We start from the raw sequence: 16,756 nt of genomic DNA on the forward strand, positions 1-16,756 counted from the left end.
TGAGACATATTTAGGAAGATTATAAAATTTGGTTAAAAAATAAAAGACACTTCCATTTTGAATAATGCTTTTAAAAAATATGAAAACTTCTGCTTTTCTGGCTCACAATTTTTGGTCAGCTTTTCAATTTTTCTTTCATACTTCATGTTAGATTACACAAGCAGAGTGATATAGAGGAAAGACCACGGGTTCAGAGTCAAATCTAAATTCAACCTTCAGCTCTTCTGTTTACTACAGAGTGGCTGGATGTCTTGAGCCTCGGTTTCCCAAATATAAAAAGAGAAATACTAAGGGCTGCCTTACACTATTATTGTGAGAATTAAATAAAATATTGCACATAAAAGATCCAGAGAGGTAAAAATTACCCTTCTTTACCTAACTGGCTGAACTGCAGTCTCCACATTGCTTGTTCCCGTTTCCTCCCAGATTCTAAAGATACCAATGCAGATGACTTTTTTGGAACCCGGGGAAAGCACGTCTATATGTTTGCAGTAGTAGGTCCTGCTATTAGATGATATTTATAACCCTACTGAAATTAGATTTATTACCCAAATTAATCAAAAAGAAAAGAGTACAGGAGTTTCTGCAAGTTCTAAAACTGTTACTTGGAAACAATGCTCTTTCCAGACCCCTGATGCTGAGTAAGGTAAACCTAATGTCTCAGTTTAATAGGCTGCTGATAATTCCCTTTATGCCAATGGGAAAATGAGCTTGTGCCAGGATATTTTTAACTGGTCTGAACAAACACATCTTCATTTGCATCTAGCAAGACGTAGCCTTAGCAACAGTGAGTATTTTTGGACTCTTTTTCATTTAATGCAAATGAAGCACCATGATATACCCGGACTCAGATGACAGAACTCAACATGACCAATCCGTGTGTCTGAAGCTTCCAAGTGCCTTGCCAGCCCCACCAGATTCTGATTTCCTGTCACCAGTATGAATCAGTATGGCCCAAACTAAAAGTCTTTTGGAGGCCTGATTTTTCATGTTTACTTCCCTTTATGTCATGTTTGACTGTCACTCCTATTATAAATGACCTGAGGTGTGGGGAAAGCTGCATATTGTTGTGTAACAAATCGAGGCTTCATTTTGTGACAGAGAATTAAAAACGTGGCCATGCTCCTCCTGAGCGTGACCTGAGAGCACCTCTGAGTCAGCGTCTCTGATAAAATAGAGGTGATCATTAATCTTCACAATTTTCCTCCCTTTACTGTTGTGAGTATTAACATGTCATATTAGAAAGTTATCCTTTTGCGTTTTTGTTTATTATTGTCATTTTAAATTGTGCACATTACACAGGCGTGAGATGTGATATATTACACTGTGGAATGACTAAATCAAGCCGGTTAACAAATCCACCACATTATGTTCTTATCATTTTTTTATAGTAAAAATGTTTAAAACCTATTCATTCAGCATTTCTAAAGAGCTAAAGGTGCCATGGGCTTGAGGGCATGCTTTACAATTTGCTACCTTCCATCACACCTGCCACGATGAGCAGTACAGAACTGAACTGAACTAGTGTTTCTGTTATGGGGCTGGGAATGGAGAAGGCACAGCTTGGTCTTCCTGAAGACTGGCCCTTCCTACCCTTTTTAGTTGACACCTGGTTTGGATTGCTGGCCTGACGCAATTTAAAGATGGACATATGTGGAATGGTTTGTATTTGTCATTGAAGAAGAAGTTTTCATTTTCCACGAAGAGTAGAGCAATAGAACAACAGGAGTGACACAAACCTGTGACAGGGACAGTGCTATGTGAAGAGTTGCAGCCCCCCAGCCAGCACTGGTGTCTCAGTCTTTCGCCTACCATTGATGTGGTTGGCTCTTCTTCAGCCTTGTTCAACTACTGTGTGCTAGAGTAATGAATGTGTGAATTCATCATCACTAGTTTGTCATTGTGCTCCCTGGTCAGAGGGTCACACTTCATAAAGCATAGATTGGGACAGTGGGCTTAAGAGTAGAAACTTGAGTGTGTTAAAGTATCTCTCTGTGTGTGTTCCTTACACATGTGCTTGCATGTCTAGGTTCTTAATCCTGTGAGAGTGGCCCTGTGAACTAGGATTTGTAGGCACGTATGGAAGTTGGTGAGTTCATATGATGTCTCTGTATATAGAGATGTTAGTAAATTTAAGTATACGTAATTTCCGTGTGTTGTGTAGGAGGAAGGGGGCTACAGAGGATTAGGAGATCATTTATTCATTCATTCAAGAAACATTCACTTAGGAGATGAGAGAACCAGACTTGGAGCCTGTCAGGTCACTGATCAGCCAATGGAAGGATGATAATAAATGGGGATGTGTTAGGAGGAGCTCACCTGGTCGGTGTGCCTCCTCATTCGGGTGAAGTAGGAGCTCCCAGAAGGGATTTAGACGTGCAAAAGGGGAACCGAGCAGAAGAGAGAAGGGAAAAGACGGAGCCCTCTATGCTCTATGGCTTACTGTGCTTGACTTTGAAGAACACCGAAAGGCTTCATCAATCCCCAGAGCTTCCTGAGCCTTTATAGCCAGGTGGCTTTGTCATAGTACTGCTCAAAAGCATTTTCCCATCTCCTCCTGGGATCATCCCATATACAAAGCCAGCATACGAACTCACCAACTTCCACACCCCCGCAGGGAACGGTCCTGAAAAGATTCCCCAATGAGCTTCCTGTCCTTTTCAGAGCCAGGTTCCTGGGGAAGCCAAGTCCACATGCCAAGCTGGGCCCCCAGCTGAATGGTGAGGACAAGGAACACGCTGTGATGGAGCTGCAGGAAAGGCTGAGCTGAGGGCACAGTAGCTCTGGAGGGGGGCGGCCCTTCGGAGTTTTATTAGAGGGGAAGGGGTCTGGGAACTTTGGCTCTGTTATTGACTAGTTACTGGATGTGACCTTCCTTCAGGGAAGACTTTGACCTTCAGTAAGGTGATTCTTTTGAAGCGGGGACATGAACTCAGTGGAGCTCAGCGGAATCAGAGCTGCCTGCTGCCAACGCTCCCAGCAGCTAGGGAGAGAGTGACTCAGCCCCTGGGGGACCTGAGTAACACACCACGGAACAGTCAGGGAGGGTTTGTGAAACTGACTTTTCTCTGCAACTTGCCTCCTGGGTCTCTTGCCAGTCCTCTGCCGGCTTGGGTGCTCTGCAGCAGCAGCTCCGGGTCCTGTATGCTGCTGCCTTCTGTACCTGCTTCCTGCTGTGGTTGTGCTCCGAGTGTTGTTTTGCTGCGTGTGTGACAGAGTTCATGCGTGGTGTGGGGGCTGTGTGTGTAGAGGGTGTATGTGTGCCCATGTGCGTAGATGTGCCTGTGTTCCACATTTGTGTGGGTTTCTTGCCAACATCTATCAACACTCCTTCCGTGCTGGCATCTCAGGCTGGGAACTCAGCTCTCCCGGCTACCCTGGCTGTCATGTAAAGCTCCTGCAGCAAGAGCAGCAGCAGAGCGCCCTGTCTGTGCTCTGTTTCTGTGTTCAGGACATTTCTGGGCTCCAAACGTGAGACTCTGGGAAGCTGCTCGACTCTTGGGAGAGCAGAACCACCACCTGGTGGGGCTGTGGGTCTGGGTTGAGGGCTAGAGCAAAACTCCTGGCACCCCTCTGGGGCCTCTTGCAGGGGAGGGCCCCTGCGAAGGGGTGGGGAGTGCTGCTTTGTCACAGAGGGATCAGAGGACAGAGGCTGGGGCTGAGCCTCTTCCAGAACAGAGGCTCCATTCTCCAGAGAGGGGTCAGCAGTCACGCTGCCGCGAGCTCTCCACGACACTCTGAGCCCCTGAATTCAGACTCTGTGGAATGTGATGAACCAGGCTTGTGACATGACACCCCTTCCCAAATAGCTCTGTCACTGGACAAATTCCTCCCATGTTCCCGAGGTTATGAAGAGGGTCCGGCGTGAAAACTCTCCCGGTCACCCCGCCCCAGCAGTTCACCACTGACCACCGCCTGGGGAGCCAGACTCTTCCGTCCAGCTGGACCTCACATCTGGGGGCTTTGGCCTCTCTGAGACTGCATTCCAGACAGATGGGCTACAGGAGAAGGTGGCTGGGCACTTGGGCAACTTCAGAGTGTCCAGAAAGAACCTCTGGGCTCCCCTGCCCTCAGTTCCTGCCCCTGGCTTTTGCCCAGTGTCAGAGGTGTGGCCCTTCCTAGGAGCTGGATTTTTGAGGGATGGGAAAAGAGGAGTAGGGAGGGGCTGAGAGAGACCCTGAAACGGGGAAGGCTGTAGAATGTGATGGAACCTAGAAGCTGGGAAGGGCGTTAAGACCCATGCTACGGGAGTTGCCAAGTTGTCAACGCTGTCTCAATCTGTCTGCCATGTGAACTTGAGAAGATCAAACCGATGGAATATCTCACAGCCTCCTGCCTGGATCTGGGTGGGACTCTGGGCTGGTGGTGCTCAGGCAAGTGTGTGACGCGGGCGTGTCCCCAGTGTTCCTCACGAGGAAGTTGGCTGGAAAATACAATATGGATGCTTATTTGTAAAAAGGATCACCTCCCCTGTAGTCAAACAAAGCTTCCCAGAGCAGGTGACATCTGAGACAGGGCTTATGAAACAGGTCAGGAGTGCTACAGACAGGCCTCTGTCTCAGGCTCGCTCTGTGCTGGGAGCTCCCAGCAGGAAGGGGCAGAGCCTGTAATCTTAGGGTCTCCTGGGACTGAGTTGTAAACCATGGTCCTCATCACTAGATAGATCAGTAATGGGGGAACTTCCAGAAGCAAGAGCCTCGGAGAAACAAAGCTGCAGGGAAAGTTATTGAAATTAAAGGAGGGGAGGAAGAGTGAGGTGCAGACAGGAACATACAATGCTCCGCAGGAAGATGTGCTCATTGGAAACAAAAGGTGGTTTTCACCTTGTTTCATAAACTGCTTTTTTTCCTCCCTATCTGGAATCAGAAACCTTATCGGAACTGATTAAAAGAAGAGGCAACCTGGAGTGTTGTGATTCCTGGATACAATACCTGTTTTTCTTTGATGAAGAAAACCATGAGGGGCTGAATGTCCCTGGAGATGGCCCTGGGCTGGGGCTGTGTCTGCTTCCCTCCAGCTCTGTGAGCTCACTGGGTGTCCCTCCGCAAGCCCTCGGCCTTCTCTGTGCCTCCTATTGCAAAATTATTAACTGAAAGGTGCCTTTAAATTCTGACCCCTGTGGATCTATTTTTAACAACAACAACAGCAACAAAAATCACACCCTGTCTCACACTGTGAGCTTGCCATAATGACATTTGTAGCTACACAAATCTCCCAGAATCAGAAAGAAGCAGCATTTGTGAAGTGTCAGCTCATCAAAAATGACTGGCAACTGGGGAGTTCCAAGCCCATCCTCAAAACCTGCTCTGAGATGCGAACACAGGCCGGGCTGAGCGGGCGCTCCTGCCTCCTGGGCCCTGTTCTTGCTGACTAGGACGCGTATTCTCAGGAACAGAAATAGAATCCGTCTGTCACACGGCAAGTGCGCTCCTGTGAGGATGGTGCGTGCAAGTGTGTGTGTGTGCATATTTTTTTTTATTTAAAATTTTTTCTAGATAATTCTCCATCAAAGAAAATAATTTCAGAAGTGAGGGTAGGAGCCCTGGAAAGCTGTCAGCTCCCTGCTAGACAAGTCACTTATCACAGCATCTTGGCGTCCCTGACGAGAGAGACGGTGCCAAGAATGCTCGGCACACAGTCCCTGCAGGGGTGTCGTGGGCTGGCGTAGGAGGCTCACAGACCTTTTGGATGTGAGACTCAACTGCAATGCAAAGTGCCACTGGGTTATTAGGATGTGTGCTGGCTGCCTTCTCCGAAGGCTGGATTCAGGATTTCCAGGAGCTAAACAATTTGGTAGCTCTGAGCTCATGCAGTCCTCAGATCTAAGACCAATTGCTCTGAGATCACCCTTTGCACTGTCCCACCTGGGACAGAGATATCCTCCTAAGCCTCGTCTGACATAGTGGGAACTTGCCTAATCCGCCATGTGAAGTCTACGCAGTGGCAGGCAGAGTTCTTGTGTTTTACTCTGATCTCACTGGTGAAAAACAATCAGCTGTTTGAGAACCTCTTGATTGGAGGTACAATCAGAGATTGGGTTCAACTTGCCTAATTGAGTTCAACTTGTTCAAGTTGAAGTTCAAAGTTCAACTTGAGGCAAGTTCTTGTTCTTGCCACAAGAACCTCTGAGACCTTTGTGTCCATCAGCGTCACCTGTAAGTCTGGAATCATGAAAGCATGTCTCACCAGTCTTGTGAATTCTTGTTAATAGCCCTATGACGCCGAGCATCGGATTGGTTGAAGCACCTTCTGGCCTGAGCAGAGCCCACTGGTGCTCTGTAAGTGCTACAGTGCCCACGCTGGCCACTGAGGAGGAGGGACGACAGTTGCCAGGCAGAAAGCTGGAGTTTGGAGTGCGGGACTCAAGGAATGCGAGGGGGCAGAGGAGGCAATGTCCTCCAGGATGTTTCCTGAATGTGTCCCCCATCTAGGCAGTTCCCCCATGCCCCACCACAACACCTTCCAGGCAGTCTGAAGGGATTGTGAGTGTCCTCACGTAGGTAAGTTGTGTTGTCCAGCCTCCTGTCAGGTCCCTGAGCAAGGTCAGAGATGCGAGTTTCTATGTTCTTCTCTCCGTGCTGTGGCTCAGCACAGGCTCAGCACAGGTTCCTGGGAGCCCTTTCTGAGCTGCTCCCCAGCCTCACCGTGCTGGGCACACCTGGCCTGGTCTCCTGGGATGCTGGGCACACCTGGCCTGCTGGGCATTTCTGGCCTGGTCTCCTGGGATGCTGGGCACACCTGGCCTGGTCTCCTGGGATGCTGGGCACACCTGGCCTGCTGGGCATTTCTGGCCTGGTCTCCTGGGATGCTGGGCACACCTGGCCTGCCGGGCATTTCTGGCCTGGTCTCCTGGGATGCTGGGCACACCTGGCCTGCCGGGCATACCTGGCCTGCCTCCTGGGATGCTTTGCCAAGCCAGGTCCTGGTGCAGACACAGCTCCCTGCACTTCCTCTCCTCATGACCCTCTGGCAGGGCTGAGCCTCAGCTCACTGCCAGGCTCTGTCCCTCATTCTGGCAGACCCTTCGTTCCTTGCTCATTTAATGAAAATTGGTATGTTTTAGGCCCCAGGGGCCATTGGTTAGTGGGAAAATCTTAGAAAGCTCCTTAATGAAGGAATCTCTACCAAGCCTATAGAGTCCTGACAAGCTCAGCACTTTACAGCCACATCTTAACTGGGTTAATGTCCAGCAAGGAGCATCCAGAGCAACTAGCCATTTCCTTTTATCCAGAAGCCTCTATGAGGATTTTCATGCCCATTTTTCTGAGGAGAAAACTGAGGTTCAGAGTAGACTAACAAGAGGTAGAGGCAGGATGAGAAATGAAATCTTCTAGCACCTGGTAATATACGGTGCTGATAAAACGAGATGCACGCGCTCTGTGAGAGGCCCATTTTGGGATGAGAATGGCAGAAAGAGTATTAAAATAGCTCCTGTGCTGCCTGGGATAAATGAACATGAGTCAGTGGGAAGGCAGCATTTTCTCTTTGGAAAACATATGTGTAATTCTGCAATTAGAGGTTCCAGTAAAAGTGGGTGGGCAGCTCTCTGAAAATATAAATCACTACCAATAGGCAGAGATGAACAGCTGAAGCTACACAGGCCAGGGCCCAGGAAGTTCAGGAACTCCAGGCTTTGTGCCATGACCTCCTTAGAGCCCACCCCCGGCTTTGGCCACAAATCCCTGACTAGGGTTCCGTCTGCCTCTACAATTCCTCCCTCTCTCAGTCATCTTAGTGACATCGATTTTATTTTCTTTTGAGGAAGAATCTCACTCTGTTGCCCTGGGCAGAGTACCACGGCATCATCATAGCTCACAGCAACCTCATTCCTGGGCTCAAGAGAATCTCCCACCTCAGCCTCTGAGTAGCTGGGAATACAGGCACTTGCCACAACAACCAGCTAATTTTTCCATTTTTAGTAGAGACAGGGTCTCACTTTTGCTCAGGCTGGTCTTGAACCCCTGAGCCCAAGCAGTGCTCCTGCCTTGGCCTCCCAGGGTGCTGGAATTACTGGCATGAGCCACCACACTTGGCCTAATATCTATTTTAAAAATATGTATACTGTATGTGAGTGTTGAATACCCATGTCGCTTCTCTAATCAAAATCCTTCATTGTTTTCCTAGCTTCCCATGGTAGAATTGAAACTCTTCAGTACAGCTTATGGGTGTTTAAGAATTCCCCACTGAGAAGCAACACAGCTGGGGAGTTGATCCACTGAGGCTCATTCCTCTTCAGTGAAGGCTTCGTTCTGGGGTATTCACTTCCTGCCACATCTGCTCTGCTCCAGGCCCACCCAGCTTCCTCCTGGGGGGAGGAGGGCTCTCTGATGGAGATGTGCAGGGGCTCAAGGTAGCCAGTGCTTCGCATGTGAAGGAACCACTCACCAAGCTGCTGACGCCTCCCACGCTGAGCCTCAAGGATGCAGGGGGTCAGTGTCAGCCTCATCCTCTGCGCCTCCAAGAACTCCAAAATTTTACAGAGTGCTCACTCTATGCCTCCGAAAAACACACCATTGGGGTACTTTGTAAGAACCTGTTTATCTGAAGAAGCAGGCAATTAAGCTGGCTAGTAGTTTGACCACGTTGTGAACTTTGGACTCATCTTTTTTAGGATAAGGTCACATACCTTCATTAACTGGCATGAGAAAAAATCAAGGAACCCAAGGGTGATGAAAAAAAATCTCTCCAGTGTCAAAACCACGACTCCCCTTGTGACTGGCAGGAGGCAGTATGCCTCCCCCTGGGCCTGGACAAAATCACTTCATTAAACTCTTCAAGCATTGCAGGATTCGACATTACAAAGCAGCAACTTAAATGCATTCCTGAGACTGTCCTTGATAAGGCAGAACAAAGGCTCCAAGCAGGTGTATGGAAATTTAACCTGAGTTCCTGATTAAATGAGGTTTGAAAACTGTGCCCAAATAGGTGCTATTTTCTCAGACTCTTACATTTTGCACAGGAAGGTCCCTCTGTTGAGAGTACCAGGGTGAGCCTCAAGGATGCAGGTGGGTCAGGACAGGACAGTACAGGCTTTCTACATGTGGCCATTACCAACTGTCTCTGTGACACCTTTTCTGCCCAGCACGTGCAGACTCAGTCACTTAGCATAGCTTTAAATGCTTTACAATATTCCTTGAAACCATCAACCTCTTTCTGGACTTCATTTATTCATCCATAAGACAAAATGTTCACAACAATGAGTTTTGAGGACTATAATTTTTCAATCTGTTATAATTTCTAATATTTTAATAGTATTAATCTCTGAATTTGTGGGACGATATGTATGATTTTCTTTTTCTTAAAAAAAATCTATTTCCGACTTGACCAAAAAAATTGTCAATGAGAGTTGCTAAGTATTTTCTACGTGTCAGGTGTAGTGGGACACACCTATAATTTATAATTTTCTCTCCATCTTGGAGAATCTATTAGTGTGCTCGTATATAAGCCTAGGAGATAAAATCTCACTTGTCAAACGGGCAGGGACTCATGCCATGGGGAAGGTCACCATGAGCTGGGGCAAAGTTTGCTTTTTTGTTTGTTTTTTAAGACAGAGTCTCACTTTGCCGTCTTAAGTAGAGTGCAGTGGCATCACAGCTCACAGCAGCCTCAAACTCCTGGGTTTAAGTGATTTTCTTGCCTCAGCCTCCTAAGTAGCTGGGACGACAGGCGCCTGCCAGCACACCTGGCTATTTTTTAGAGACCGGGTCTCACTCTTGCTCATCAAGGTGATGAGGCTCCAGTTGAGCCTTGGAGGAAGACCAGGATAAGGCATTTCTAATGACCGGGGACAAGCTAAAATGGCACAGTGTGGGTTGCACAGAACCTTAGTGGGCACGATCAAGATGTGTGGTAAGGAGATGAGATGAGGACTGTGGTGACCCCCCTAGGACCCCCTATTGTACTGGTTGGAAGGCTGATTAGGGAGGACTTGGGTGTCAGCCAATGGGATTTAACATCCAGCCAACATGGGACCAGTAGTTTCCTAAGAAGGGAAGGGCCTGAAGACTTGAGTGTGTGAGGGAAGTCATTGTGGTAGCAGCGTGGACCATGGATCGGGCGAAGATAAGAAATAGACCAAGTGGGTCCTGAGGGGAGCTGGCCAGCTAGGAGCTGTCCCAGGGAGACCTTCAGGAAAACAATTCTTGGGGTGGGGAAAGAAGAAGGTGATGCCTGGGTGGCGGGCATGGTTTTGAGTGCAACTAGGAGCACTTGCAAGATTTGGCTCTTAGACAGGAGAATGGTGGTGGTGAGGAGTAGGGGGTAGGAGGAATTCTGTCAAAGAGTACCCAGGATTGATTTGGTGTATGTGTGTGTGTGTGTGTGTAGTGGGCACAGAGTTTTGCAGTAAGAACAGGAAGCTGAAGTAGGAAAGACAGAGGCAGTCAGAGGCGGGAGTGAAAGCCGGTCTTAGCACATGGCTTGGTTTCAGACATAACTTACTCCTGCAGCAATTCTCAGGAGCACCCGGGGGCCTGCCTTCTCACAACATCAATAATGCAACTGGAAATTGCAGGTCTGGCCCTGAATAAAGACATTGGGATTAGAAACACAAGCCATTTAAGAAGCTCTTCCTTTATCTCTGTAATTACAAACATAGCCTGTGTTCGGGACCTGGCATGGGAATTGATGCTTGACTGTTTTCATACTCTGTTTTTTTTTTTGGCTGGTGACACTTCTGAGTTTTCTACATAGGTAAAAATGTAGCCATTCACAGCCTAAACAGAAACACATTCCTAGATGTTTGGTGTGAGAATCGAGCACCGTGGCTCTCACAATATTTTCACCATTTCAACATTCCTGAAGGGTATAATATATGGCCATCCATAGCAGAGAGTTCATTTCTATGTCTCACATTTCAGTGGGAGGACTGGAGGGCATACATCCCTGAGCGCTAGAGTCAAAAGCCAGGGAAGGGAGAGCTGGAGGCCCTAGCGGGCCAGCACCTGGGGGGTGGACTGTCTTGTGGTTCAAACATAGCCTGGATTCATCTTCCTGCATAAACTGTGTTTTCTGCCCTGCCTCTGGCCTTCTAATCTAAACCATTCTCAACCTTTACACACCCTTCAAGAGCCAGACGTAGTTTTCTCTTCATCTGAGAGACCACTTTCCCTTGTGCAGAGATAATCTCTTCAAGCTGCCATTCTCCCCTTGCCTTCAGTGTTTGAGGATCTATTTGAGTGTCTGTCCCCTACACTAGACTGTGAGCTCCTTGAGAGCATGTGGTTGTGTTTCCATCGCCTCTGAAGCTCCAAATCCAGTGTAGTCACGGCAGAGGTGGAGAGTACAAGGCTACAGGGTGAATGAGTGGAGGAAGGGGTTTGGGATCTGGGATGCTGGGAACTGCTGCCTGCTGTGGCGGTTTCGCTGCAGCTCTCTGTGTGTTTGGAGCATTTCATAACCCCAGGCTGGCACCTTCTTTATCTCATCCTGACTACACTGCCATCCTACCAAGGAAGGTGTTCCTATGCTCTTGTTATGTGTGCACACAAGAAGCCGAGGTACTTGAGAGTAAAGTGACGTGACCATCGTTGCCATTAGCAGATGGAGGAGTTAGGACCAGTACCCAGGGACTCTTGCTCCAAGTTTGGGCTTTTTCTACTTCATCGCATTTTATCTTTTCCTGGCAATGCACGTTTCCTTTCTGCCTTTCAGGACTGGTCCAGTATTTCTTCTGCTGAATCCAGGTGGAGGACAGCGCCACTAACCTGATCCCTCCCTTTTTTGATTCTTCTGGAAGGAGCCCACATTCCTGTCTGAAAAATCCAAAGAGAGCTGCTGCGTCTGAGAGGCCCAACGCCTGACCTCCTATGCCTCCCATTCCCCAGCTCTCTTTCAGAAGCCGTGCTAACCCTAGATGACTTTGTAGCCTCCTTCTGACGCTGGGAGCAAGAATAATTGGCAAACACCGCCTGGTATCCATCTTCTTAAAATAGAATACTAAAATATATACTGGGGTTTTTAAAGTTTTTCTTCTTCTCCCCTTCTCCCCTCTCCTCCTCCTCCTCCTCCTCCTCCTCACCCTTCTACTCCTTCTGAACTGTCTATTCCTTGAAGCATATTAAACAAAGCTCTTCGCAGATACTAGCTGTTAAATTTATCCACCAAGTCACTTTAGCTTGATCATAGTGAAAACTAATTTTTTTTTCCTTCAAAACTTTGCTAAAGTCCCTGGCTAGGATACAAGAAACCTGAATTCTAGCTATTTTCTCTCAGTCCTTGGCTTTGTGACTTCAGAGAAGTCACACTATTATTCTGTTTTCTCATTTGGTCATAATGTATTTTTATTTGTAATCTTTGTTTTCACAATTGCCTCTCCCACCAAACTGTGAAAAGCCACCAGGCAGGGCAATATCCTGTTTAAATTTGCATTCTCAAGACCTGAAACCTTTCCTGCAAATATTGGTTGAGTTCACTGGAGTCCTGAATACCAGAGACAGGCTGGGAAGCAATGAGCTGTGGGAAGGGGCCACCGAGAAGCCTGCTCAGCTGTCTGAAGCTTCCCTTGATATTTAAGAAGGAAAGCAGCAGGACCCAAAGGGTGGAAGGTGTGATGATAATGACGAGGCATGTTTGTGACTGCAAGCACCGATTGTACCAAACAGAGGACGTAGAGTTATTGGCAGCAAGGAGGGGAGGGAGCCATGAGTGACAGAAGTCCAGACAATGGGTCATGTAACATCAAGATCTGACAAGACCAGAGAAAACTGAGTTAAAACTCTCCAGTCCAGTACCCAATAGATACCTAGACAAACACCCACGATCTTAGCACCGCTGTGTGGCAACGGCTGGGAGTCAAGGATTATTATAACTCTCTGGGTGACATAAGGGAAGCTACTTCTTAGGGTCACTTCTCCATTTCCAAGAATGCAGAGACAAGGTGAATTGTTAGGTGGATTTTACAGGATATAAACACACACACAGGTTGTTGAGTGTATCATGATATTTTCTGGGAAAACGGAGGCATACTAGGATTTGCTTGTTTTGGAATTGCTTCATATTAACCTTGCCAAGGGAAGGATCATAAACTGCCAAAAACTCAAAATATGAGTACTTAGGATTGCTGAACAGGGGATAAAAAAATGCCCAGAAAATAGAAGGTAGAAATTTATCCAAGAAAAAGACTGTGAAATAATTATGAAGGTGGAGAATGAAGTTAGAGTAACAACATGTGATTAGTATAATTAGGACCAAGACATTATGGAGAAGGCAATTCTGCTCAATTATTTAGAAGCACAAGAGATGCCACGAATAAATCCTAGGAGAGCACTCAACTTAGGGGCTTGGCAAGAACATAAGGAATACAAGAAATTGCTTCTACCAATGGGGAGATAAGAATAGAATGTATTTCCAAAGAGTGGTTTATACATCCTATTCTTTCTAGGAATAATTTTATCATTAATTTCCAAGATGGTACAAATAATAGCATTTTACAAGAAAATCTCTAGCATCAAAAGGCCCAGAATCTCAGCCATCTTTGAGTGCTTATGGATTTTGTGACTGTCCCAGCAATACTTTTCTTGGGATTAAGCAGCCATCTGCTCACAGACTCTCAAAGGCTTTTCCCATTACAATGGCCAGTGCAGCCTCAGAGACGTACATCTCCGTTCCAATACAGGAGCTTGAGGGACACTTCAGCACCTCGGCTGACTGTGTTTGCTCCCAAAGTACTTCTTTTTTGATCAGTTTTCTTATGGAATAGGGGAGATAAATCGGCCCAAAACAAAAACAAACAAACAAACAAAAAACAAAACCACAGAATTCCCATGAGATTCCCACCTTGGAAGTATATAAGAACACTGAAAATATTTTCTATGAGCATCAACTGTTTTATAAAACCCCAGGCTTTGTTTGTTGTTCTTAAACTTCAGAAGCGGGTTCTTTCCTGTCATGATTTTGAGAGGTTAGAGGCAGTAGAAGTGTCAGTTTCTTGTATATTTATTTACTGCAAGGCACCAGTTCCCCATATACGGCTGTTGGAGTTGTCTGAGAGCCGTTCCATCCCCCGTGGCTGTCTCACTGGGGTTTCACTCTGAGTCAGTGATCTATTTTAAGGACCACTCTCTGACTCTGTTGCATCTCAAGACCTAGGGCAGAATGATGCCACGGTCGATCTTAGTTCTGCATCATCACTGAGGGAGCCTCCTTTCTTGCCTCCTCCTACAGATATCAAAGCCAGGGTAGATCTGAGACCACCCATGGCCCAGATAGGAGAGAAAAATTTAGCTGAGGGCATCTTTAGTTTAAACAAAAATGAATGTGATTTTGGGGCAGAGTATCTACAAGGAAAATGAATGGCACTGCATCTTTATTTGTCTATAGAGCAAAGGAGCAGTCAACACTGAAATACGCTCACTCATGACTAAGGTGCCAGATGGCCAAACTGGTAAACTGCAGAAATTCGCTTTCATGGGTGCTGTACAATGATCTGTTGAAGGGATTTGGTGCCTTAGACACTTTCAGAGATCTGTGTTTGATCATTTTCCTCTGAGAAAGACTGTGAGCTATGTCATATTCTCCCCCAGTCTTCCCTCCTTATGGGGCCCCTTTCCCCTTCCTCCTTAGGTCACTATATAATGTGGACTCCACATCTGACAAGCGCCAGTGATGGCAGAATGAAAGATTCGCCTCTCTCTGCCTTCAACCTCACAGTGCAGAGAGGTCAGCCCTAATGTTCGCACTCAACCTTTCTTGACTTTTGTTTTCCAGATTCTTAATCTCTTCCTAGCACTTCCAGGAGTCCAGGGTTCTAAGTAACTGTGAATGATACCTGGTAATTTCCTCAGCCACAATTTCTCCATCTGAATTTTAAGCATCAAATAAAGATAGTCGACTGGAAAGCAGGAACACATTTTAAGTATAAGGATTTAATATCATCATGATAATTTTCCAACCACAGCGAAAAAGACTTCGTATGCTTGTTTCTGCTGAAATGCTGGCAGTGTGTCTGTTGAGACATTTATCTCCTTCTACCCAAAAGACCCTTGGCGTCCCCTCTGGGTTAAGGCTCACATCCTATTCTCTAGCAAGAGAGTGCTGCAAGGCTGTTCAAAATAAAGATTTATGTGTGCTTCACTTAAAATCAATCTCATCCCTGTCACCCACATAAAATATTACATCTCAGGCCATGACTGAGGAAATTCCAAGTCTGCTAAATGCCTTCCTGCTCGTGACATGAGCAAGAACAAGGCTCCAAACAGGCTCCGGCGCCTGCCTTGCTTTCCAGCTTTGCCTCCCCCAGGCTCCTCCAGCACCCCAGGCTTCAGACAAACACAATCACTTGTACTTTTCCACTGTCCATGCTCTGAAGTGCCTCTGAGCTGGCTTCCATTCATCCTCCAAAAAGAGGTGTCCTGACCTCAGGAGAACTTAGACACCACTTTGCTGCTTTAAGGATGAGATTCCCACATTTTCCCCTTTGGCATTCTTGGCATTCATTTTTCTCCCATTCCCTTTATTTTATTGCTTTTACAAACATTTTAAAACTTACAGTATATCCATATACTTTAAGGAATAATAATAAAATGAACACTCAGATATCCAACATCCAGTTAATTGTTAACTTTTTGGAAACATTTGAGGGCCGTTCCCTAATTCATTCCTTTCCTCTCCCCCTAAAAGTCACCACTTTCCTAAATTCTTTAATTATCTTTTTTGTTTCTGTGGAGTTTGACCGCATATGCATTCATACATAACACATAACATACCTTTGCCTATTTTTGAACTTCATCTTCATGAACTCAGTGAATTACCTTCTTCTGACTTTTTTTTCTTCACTCAATGATATATTTTTGAGATTCATCTACGATGAGGCATAAGGCCAAAGCCCATGAGTTCGTCCATATAGGATTCCACTGTATAAATCATCACAATTTATGTATTCATTCTCCTCATGAGAAAATTATTTTTTGTTTGTTTTTATAAGAAATCCTCATAAACATTTTTGAACATTTCTCCTAGTATAGATTACAAGTGTTTTTAAATTATAAATCCGGAAATGGCAGTGCTGTGTCAAAAAAATGAACATTTCAATCCTTTAGGAAATGCACAATTGTTTTTTTTTTTTTGTAGAGACAGAGTCTCACTGTACTGCCCTCAGGTAGAGGGCCGTGTGGCGTCACACGGCTCACAGCAACCTCTTAACTCTTGGGCTTACGCGATTCTCTTGCCTCAGCCTCCCCAGCAGCTGGGACTACAGGCGCCCGCCACAACGCCCGGCTATTTTTTTGTTGCAGTTTGGCCGGGGCTGGGTTTGAACCCGCCACCCTCGGCATATGGGGCCGGCACCCTACTCACTGAGCCACAGGTGCCACCCTGCACAATTGTTTTTAAAAGCTACTATATTAGTTTATCCTTCCTTCTCTACCTTCGTAGTATACAGGGTTTTTTGCCTTTTTTTTTTTTTTTTGGCTTATTTCTTGCCTTCTTTTGGATTGATTTATATCTCACTCCTATACTTCAATTTTTTTCAACTGCTGTGAAAGTTAAATATAAATAAATATACATATACACACATAATATATATTTAATTTAAAATCTAAACTTGGTTAGTATCTTTAACTTCTTTCAAACAATAAGGTAATATTGTAATGCACTAACTCTGACCATCCCAATTCTAAATAATATGCTAATGTTGTCCTGGTTTTGGCTCTTTTCTGTTGATTTAACTGTACCAGTTGTTCACATTATAATAGTATAATGCAGTAAATGTTTTCATACTCATGTGTTTAATGTTTTCTTTATTCTATTTTTGCTTTTC

The sequence above is a fragment of the Nycticebus coucang genome, chromosome 4 (assembly GCF_027406575.1).
Source record: "Nycticebus coucang isolate mNycCou1 chromosome 4, mNycCou1.pri, whole genome shotgun sequence".
Lineage (NCBI taxonomy): Eukaryota > Metazoa > Chordata > Mammalia > Primates > Lorisidae > Nycticebus > Nycticebus coucang.